Below are 9,352 nucleotides of genomic sequence, written 5' to 3'. Positions count from 1 at the left end.
TAATACCATGTTAATGATTATAATCTATGCACACCCCGGCATTTCCGCCTTCGGACGGGGGGGTGTGACAGTATGTTTTGTATGAAATAGGTATGTATGGAAGTACGTAATGAAATGAGTATGTACGAAAGTATGAATATATAAAGAAAGGTATGTATGGTTATATGACGAATGGAAGGTATGGTTATAAAGGGAACAGACCTAATAATATCTATGAATGTAGGAACATACCCTAATAATATTTGCGAATGTAGGGAACACACCCTAATAATATCTGCGAATGTAGGGAACATACCCTAATAATATATGCGAAGGTTATAGGGTGGAATGCTCTTTAAAACGTATATGTAAGAAAGAAAGAATGAAAGTATGTATGTATGCAAGTATGAAAGAATGAATGTATGTACGTATATATGTAAGTATGTTGGGAAAGATGAAGGTATGCATCTTCGGATACGTATTTACGTAAGTATGTAAATGTAATGTATGTTGCCTGATTAACTAGAACTCACTCAGCGTCGCTGACTTTTTGTATGCACGCAGGTTATAAGACTGAGACAGCTGGTTTGAGAGGAACACATGGCATGATTGAAGAGGCTTGCATCTGAAGATTTGTCATGATGTTTTGAATGCTATAATTTATGTTATGTTTTAAAAGACAAGTTATGGATATTTGTAATGAATGGTTGACCTTTAATGATATTCTGCGAAAGTTTTAATTCACTATAATATTTAGAACTGTGTTTATGAGTAAATCCAACGCTAATGTAGGGCACCGGGACCGGGGCCTTTCAACACAAGGACGAGGTCAACGATGAAGACGAAGATGAGTTCGATGATGAAGACGAAGACGAGGATAAGGGCGACAGTGCTAATGAAGACGAGAACGAGGGAGACGAGTAATTTTTTTAATTTTAATGTAATGTTTATTTATTTAATGAAACATTATTTTTTTACTTTAAATTAAAGAAAATAGTAATGCAAAAAAGAAAAAAAATTGTATGAGTAATGATTGCTGCAATGTTATGACTACACCATTTTTGCAAAAATGTTGAAATGCTGACTGTGTACTACATGACTTGAAATTCCTAGATGTAGGGCATTACGAGTACACATAGTCTAAAAATTTTATCTTTGTTAGAGAAAAAAGAAAAAAATGAAAATTACAACGATGTTTTAGCGTTAGACAATGCGTTATGGAGCCGCGAGTGGGTGGCGCGAGCCACATAAATGGCGAACACCACAGCGGCATCTCGTGAGCCGGCGTGAGGATGGTCGCGGTGGGTGAAGTTGATTGCTTAGTTTTTTCCTTTTTTTTAATCCTTGCAAACTAAATTGGGAGAAGTGGGAAGGTGAAAAACTAATTGATGGAGAAGAAGAAACGTGAAGAAAGTAAAAGGAAATGTGAATAAGAAAATCCAGGTTTTTTTTACCTAATTATTGTTTGTTGTTTTATGTTTGATAGATCATTGGACTTGGGCCAATTTTTTTTCTTTCTATTTTATGTATTTTTAAACATTATATTTATTATAATTTGTATAAACCTAGTATATAATTTGGCTTTTTTTATATAGGTTTGGATTTTTTATTTATAGGACTATTATGTAATTCTTTTTTGTTATAGAAAATTTATCTGTTAATATATATTATTGTTTCATATTTAATAAAAAATTAGAAAATTCGTTGAAGTAACTGTTCGCTTTAACTACAACGGACTTAGACGGCTTCAGCGAGTATTAAGTCAACATTCAATCAGTATTGAATGATACAAAATTATTAAATTAATTCGGAGCCGGACTTCAACGACCGCCCACAATCTTAGTGATTTTTGCAATTTAGGAACATGTAAATTGATATAAATCTAGTGGTTGAAAAGTATAATTTACTTTTATTGGACTCGCCTTCCCAAAAAGACACGTCCGCTAACCACATCAACATCTTCATCATATTGCTTACACGTGTTCCCAGTTATTGGTCTCCCTCTTTACGTTTGTTTCTTCCCAATAAAATCTCTTGTTGTTCACTTTTGTCATATTCATTTAAAACAACAATCATGGATTCAACCTCAAGCAATCTTTGTTCTTGATTAGTATAGGGTACGTCATGTCCATGTTTTCAAAAGTTAGCAAAACAACAACTCTTCATTGATTTACAAGGTTTCAACTTTAAATTTCCGCTGATCGATTCATAATCATAATATTATGTCAAAGTTTTCAAAATTTCTAGAATTTTAAACCCCGCATGTTTTCTTTTGGGAGTATTATTAAGGTGGGCCACATCGGATAAAGATCAGCCTTTTGGATCAGTTTCTATGCGCCACTCACTTCCAAATCGAAGTCTTTCTTTCATACGGTTCGTATCAGATTGCTTTCTTAATATAATAATGATTCATTTAATATAAATATATATGATAGATATCGTAATAAATTATAAGGTTGTTATGAATCTGTATAGGCTTCTGCAGATCAAGTCTCCCTTCATTTGATTTAGGATACATTTCTACATAATCTTGTAATTAAGTCTTTTGTTCACTTTAAAAAGATATTAAGCAGAAATATATGTTCTTGTCGATCGTTCCATTAATGGGTTCATATTAGATACGATTTTCGGTTAATTATGTGTCTTGAATCTCTTACCAAAAGGGTTATCAGTTATTCGATTTTAATTCACATATATGATAGTTTCGAGTGAGTGCATGAATCTGATTCGAATTTTCAGTTAATTGAGTTTTTGGTTAGTTTTTTAAAATGCAAATTCTTCAGGATTGTTTGTAATGGGAGGCTTGCATATCCATGGAGGGATTCGACATAGCCAATCAATAGTGAGTACAAATACATGTATATCTTAAGTTAACCTTACATTTATTATAGTTTAAGATAAAAACCATTGTTTCCCTTTGTTCATCATTTCTCATATAGGTGTATTGATCAGGATTACAATAATGGTTTGGGTATTATTAGCCCTTTTGCGCCGCAAGCATTGCTGGATGACGTTTTTTCCCGTCTTCTGGCATTGACTTCTTACATAAGTGATCGGTTTGTCCATTTTTTTGGTGAGTAACTTAGACACTTCTTTGTATTCTGCTGATGGTAACTTGGTTTGCTCTTTAGGTAACTATTCTTGTATGTTTTGAGTACCATAGAGGATCTTGTCTACAGAGATGTTAGTAGATTCTCAGAAGATTTTGTGGTTGTTTCTTCCTATCAAGACCCGGGATCTTTGAACAGGAAGTTTGCTTCTTGTTCTTCAACTTCCAAGAATCTTGGTACGAGTCTTGATATACTTAAAAGAGAAACTTCAAGTGTTGGTGATCATCCGATTGTTTATTCGAGATGTGAAATGATAAAAACGAAGTTTTTTTATGGGAGTGTCCACTTCGTCCTAAAAGGGTATTACATTTTCTTCTTGTGTTTTCCTTAGCTTTAACTAAGAATGTGATATTATCCACATATTTAAAAGTTAATCGAAGCTGATCGTGAACCTAGAACCATGTTAGCGCCAGCTTATCTTAGGACCAGCTAGCCATCAAAGCTGATCGTGAGCCTTTTCTAAAATCTTTTGAGTTGCAACATCTTTAATTTGGTGAATTTTTGAAAGATGCGCATTCAGTATATGATCAGTATGATAAAAGTCATATAGTTTCTCACTCTTTCTGTTGTTATTTGGATTGGTTACTGTTGCTTCATACAAATTGATGATAATTTGCAGTTCTTTTGTACAATTGCAGGTTGGAACCCACAAGATTATTTGTAAAATCTGCTTTGGGTCTAGTATTGGCTCCTTACCATATCTCTTCTCAGTGTGCTAAAAAGCACAAATTCACATGAAAAGGTATAGCAACTGCCGGTGTTCTTGTTCCCACACGACTAGAAAGTTCCATTCATTTTTCAAATTGAATATTACAAATGGTATTATTATTCACTTACTTCTGGGTTATTTTCAGCTTCCTGTCTCGAGTACAGATTACCTTTCATGGTTCTTCCAACGATATTGGATGGATGCAGCGTGATCCTATCATGGATCCAGTCAAAGACGGTTCTGCCAGATTCTTAGAACTTCTAAATGCAATAAGGTACCAGCAATTGCATAAATACCCAGTAGATAATAAAGTTGTGGTTCTTGAAATAATTTTTTTCTTTTTTGCTTCTAAGGAATGGAGAGCACAAGCTACCTGGATCATACATTTATTTACTAATTCCAGGTAAGAAATTAGTTAACCCGGCCTTATTATGTATCTACTTGGTCCATGTTTGTTATGTATGTTTAAAACGCAAAATGTGTGTAAATATCAGGATTGTTTAGCAACCATGGTCCCTTATACTTTGTTAGCACCAAGAGGTTCTTTTCAAAGATGGGCTTAGCTTGCCATATAGCAAAAATCAACAGTGAGGTATCATTTTCTGATGTGCAAAATTCTCAAAGATACACTTTTTTTGCTTATATTATGATGATCACAAGTAGATTTCTTGATTTCCAATCCCAAGTATATTGACATATCATTTCTTGATTTTCTACCTAAATATCAAGCAAGATTATGCCCTTGTTTACAATTTAACCTAGATTTCTTGACTTCCAATCCAAAAAACAAACTATTCTTTCTTGATTTTCAACCTAAATACAAAGATAGTTTATTCCTTTTGTTTTGGGAGAAATTCACACAAGAGTAACCGTACATACGTTTTGTAGGATCGTTAGTAACATATACACAAAGGATACATATATTTAATGTAGAGGATTACATAAGTGTTCATAGGGTCAATGGGTGGTCATCCCTTTTAGCGAATGGGTGGGGTTGTTTTGGTATATAACCACCCAAACTTAAGTCATATAATAATAAAACAAATTAACACTAACTACAAAAATTTAGGATAAAACGCAATTAATTAATGTATCATGTTTATGCTATATTGATTTTCACCAAGTTTATGTCTATGTTATGACATGTTGTCAATTTCAACAAGATTTCTTGATTTTCAAGCCATAAAAGTGAGCTATCACTTCTTGATTTTCTTTGTAGAGATCGAGAAACTTTGTGATTTAAGTTAGATAGTGATTTCATAAAGAATAATGTGTGGTAAAATTTCTTGGTTGTCAACCTAAATATCAAGAATGTTTATGCTTTACATTGTATACGTCTTCCACCAAAATTTATTAAATTCCAATGCAAAAATATAATGGCTGTGTTTTTCATGTATTAAATGATTGATTTTATACAAGAGTTCATGGTTTGATGGTTCTTGTGATCAAGGCATCAGTGGAGTACAATTCATTGGTATTGAAGCAATACATCGAAGAGTTGTATTGGGGATCTGGAAAACGAGTGATGTTGCTTGGGATGCTGCTGCTGCTGCTTTATCGCTTTATTGGTGTGACTTGAAAGATAAAGTTGCAGGATTGGCGATGGTTCAAAGTCCTTATGGTGGAACCCCAATTGCCTCTGATGTTATGCGAGAAGGCCAGCTTGCTGATAAGGAAACTAGAAGGATCATGAAATTTGTAGTATGCAAGATCATCAAGGTAAATGCCTTTTTTACTTTTCTAGTGTCAAATTGATCGCGTTTTACGCGATTAATCGTACAATCATTGTTATGACTGAACAGAATCGATAGCTTTATTAACGCATGAGCGCGGTATAACTTTTCTTACCCTTTCTATAACCTACCATCTTCATATAAAAAAGACCTTTTTTTTGCAATTCTGGAGAGTATTAAGTTTTGATTATTATTGAATCAAGAATTAATATTTTTACATAGGGTGACATAAGGTCTCTTGAGGATCTAACATACGAGAAAAGAAAGCAGTTCCTGAGCCAACACAAGCTTCCAAAAGGAATCCCGCTGATCTCATTTCGTTCCGAAGCAAACGTGGGGCCAGGGGTCATATCAATGATGTCCCACATAGCACACGTGGAGGTGGGACCCTTTGTGAAACGTCAAGTGCCAGTGGTGGTTCCTGTGTCTGCTGCAATGGCTGTGTCAGCTCTCCACCTGCAACTCCGTTACGGTGAGAGAAGTGACGGGTTAGTGACGTGTCGTGATGCGGAGGTCCCTGGCTCAGTTGTCGTTCGACCCCGACCAAAAAACTTGATCATGCATGGATGGTGTATTCTTCATGGAATAAGAATCAAATCGGTGCTGATGCTTCTGAGATGTGTGAAGCTTTGCTAACGATGTTAGTTGAAATTGGAAAGAAGAACTTGGGTCATTCGATTTGGTGCTATGTTTCCTGTTTATGTTTATTGATTGTTATAGTGTTAATTACTTGATTAACGTTGTTGACATTTTTAGAAATCAAGGTTGTTTCCATCTGTTTATTAACATAACATGTTTAATAATTACTAACATCTAAGCATTACTAATCTAAGCATTACTAAGTTGTTATGTACCACCAACAAATTATCATCATCATCGTACTCAGTATATCCCACCAATAGCAATGCTATGGTAGGGTCTGAGGAGGGTAAGATGTAGACAGCCTTACATCTATCCCATAGGGATATAGAGACTGCTTCCGGTGAGACCCCCGGCTCGATAGTAGTTTTGCATCAAGCCTTGGACATAAGGCACATAGCACTCAATCATCGGGACACCGGCTGATTGGTGCATGTGCCCTTGTCTTTCGGCTATCAACGCCACCACATGATGCCTGATTAACCTTCCGCCACTTTTAACGTTATTTTCATGAGATTAGTAAAATAATGTCAAAATTAGTGCAATTTTACTTTTGCCCACCTGAGGGTTCACGCATATATACATTTATATGCACGCACCGCAAGCAGGGCGTTACCACCAACAAATCTAAAGTTCATAGATTTACTTATTAGGAAGTCTAAAAAGATGTTGACAATATACTACTTTTATTAAATCTATCAACAATATCTAAAGCATTTATATATTACCTTCTACTTCATCATCGGACAACAAACTTTCGAGATAATCATCATAATCACTTTCATAGTTTGCACATTCGGCTAGGGTATTGTAACGATTCCGGCAAATTCAGGTATACCCTAGCCGGTATATACTATTTACGTGTCATTTAAATATTGATTATATGAGTTATAGTACGTATATACGAGTATATATGATTCATAGTACGAATCATACTCGATTATATAGTGAATCGTATTGGAATTACAATTAACCAATGAACGATTATTGAAACCCGAACGAATCGGGAAGTACATTATAGACGAAGTATATAATGTTTAATGATATTTACAAAGTATTAATGCTTCGGGATAAGTAAATTATAGCACAGAAAAAGGATTTCGATTTAATGGTACGTCGGTACGCTAAACGAGACCTTTAACACCAAACCAAGCAAGAGACGATCAATCAAGCCGAAAAAGATGCGTAATTATTAATAATATGATGTTTTAATGTCATGGGTTAAGTTTTTAAAGTTTTTTAAATCAGTTTTATATAAATTTTATGTTAACCCGAAAAACAACCATTTTAGGCTCGTTTTAAACCGAATTACGAGTTTAAACGAGAAACGAACTGAACCAGATTATCCACAACATTATCCGGATTACACAATCCAAATGTGTGGCTAATATTGAAGTTGTGGGACCACCCCCACACCACCATATGGCCGGCCACCCCCCCCCCCCCCCCCCCACACCATTTTACACATTCCATTTTTATTTTCTTTCATCCAAACTCTCTCAAACTCTCTCAATCTTCAAACCTTCATCCAAGATTCATCCATTTTTCACCAAGATCTCAAGGTATATGCATGAATTGATGCTTGAATCTTGTTTTTAATTTCATAAATCTTGAGAAAAGGAAGTTTCATGTGAAAAATGGGTGAAAACCCGAGATGAAACCGATTCTCGTGTGATCAAAGGATGTATACAAGTTATACAAAGGATTTTGATCCAAGTAATTAGTTAAAAGTGTTTAGAATGAATTTTTACGGTTGAAATCTTGTCAAATGAATTTTCCATGTGAAAGACGGGTGAAAATCCGAGATGAAACCGACTCTTGCATGACCAAGAGATGTATACAAGTTATACAAGGGATCTTGGTCCAATAAATGAGTAAAAAGAGTCGAGAACGGATTTTTAACGGTCAAAATCGTTGTTTTGATGTTTTAACCGACACTAGGAAAGAAATGGCTTGATTGTGGGTATAACTTGCTTGGTGTGGTGTTGATGTGCTTGTAAGTGTTGTATCTAGCGGCTAGCAAAGGCTAGAAACCGAGATCCTTGCGATCTAAAGCTAGAAAACACAAAATAGTTCGGTTTTCGTGTGTTTATGAAATTTGGACAGATTTTCGTGTGCTTAGAGTCGGGTCACGAAATTTCACAGAGATGATCTACACATGAAAATATGAGATCTGTGAATTTTTGGTAATTTTTGGATAAAAGATGAATATTTGGTGAATTTAATGCTCGGTTTTTGGCCAAAAATAGTGAAAAATAGCAAAACATGATGAAAAATTCCGGAAAATTTAAGATAGCTTTTTATAACATATAAAAGTCACCCACAAAATTTGAGCTCAGTTGGAAAAGTCTAAGTAGGCTTTTCGGTGAAACGAGTTCTAGGGCTTTCTAGCTCGGTTTTGGGTGAAAATGGCTTGAAAAATAAGTTTTAAATTCTGGAAAAATTCCAGGAAGTTATGAGGATGATAGAGATCATCCAGAAAAATTTGGATTTTTCTAAAGTGTTTTGGTATTTTTGACATATTTAGTGTTTTAATAAGATTTAAAAATAGATAAATAAATGTAAATATAGGAAAATAAATCTGGAAAAATTCCAGGAAGTTATGAGGATGACAAGGATCATCCCAGAAAAATTTGGGATTTTTCTAAAGTGTTTTGGTATTTTTGACATATTTAGTGTTTTAATAAGATTTAAAAATAGATAAATAAATGTAAATATAGGAAAATAAATCTGGAAAAATTCCAGGAAGTTATGAGGATGATAGAGATCATCCCAGAAAAATTTGGGATTTTCTAAAGTGTTTTGGTATTTTTGACATATTTAGTGTTTTAATAAGATTTAAAAATAGATAAATAAATGTAAATATAAGAAAATAAATCTGGAAAAATTTTGTAAAATTTTCTTTCTGTCAAAATAAGTTTTGTGCAAAATTTCAAGACCCGAGACTGAGCGGGTAATTATTTGTGCTAAAAAGAACATAAAAACAAGTTTTTAAAGCTTAAAACGTGTAAACCGGCAAAGTTCGCATAAGCGAGCTGACTGGTACATGAAAACTCTAAAAATGGACTATTTCATAAATCTAAGTAAATTAAGTAAAAATAAATCATCCGAAAATAATTCGGATGATTTGGGTAATTTTACCCGATTTTACCGTTTCCGGCACCGAAATACCGGAAACGGGC

General features: G+C 34.2%; 1 pseudogene; it reads left to right on the top strand.

Annotated features, from left to right (window-relative positions):
* The first annotated feature begins 2,259 nt into the window (after nt 1-2,259).
* On the top strand, nt 2,260-6,295 carry LOC143607306 (uncharacterized; annotated as a pseudogene).
* Nucleotides 6,296-9,352: the final 3,057 nt, after the last annotated feature.

The sequence above is a fragment of the Bidens hawaiensis genome, unplaced genomic scaffold (genome assembly GCF_021521415.1).
Source record: "Bidens hawaiensis isolate Kalapana, Puna unplaced genomic scaffold, B.hawaiensis_p1.1 tig00081029_1, whole genome shotgun sequence".
Lineage (NCBI taxonomy): Eukaryota > Viridiplantae > Streptophyta > Magnoliopsida > Asterales > Asteraceae > Bidens > Bidens hawaiensis.
The sequence above is the reverse complement of the archived record's forward strand: the minus strand, read 5'-3'. Positions and strand labels throughout refer to the sequence as shown.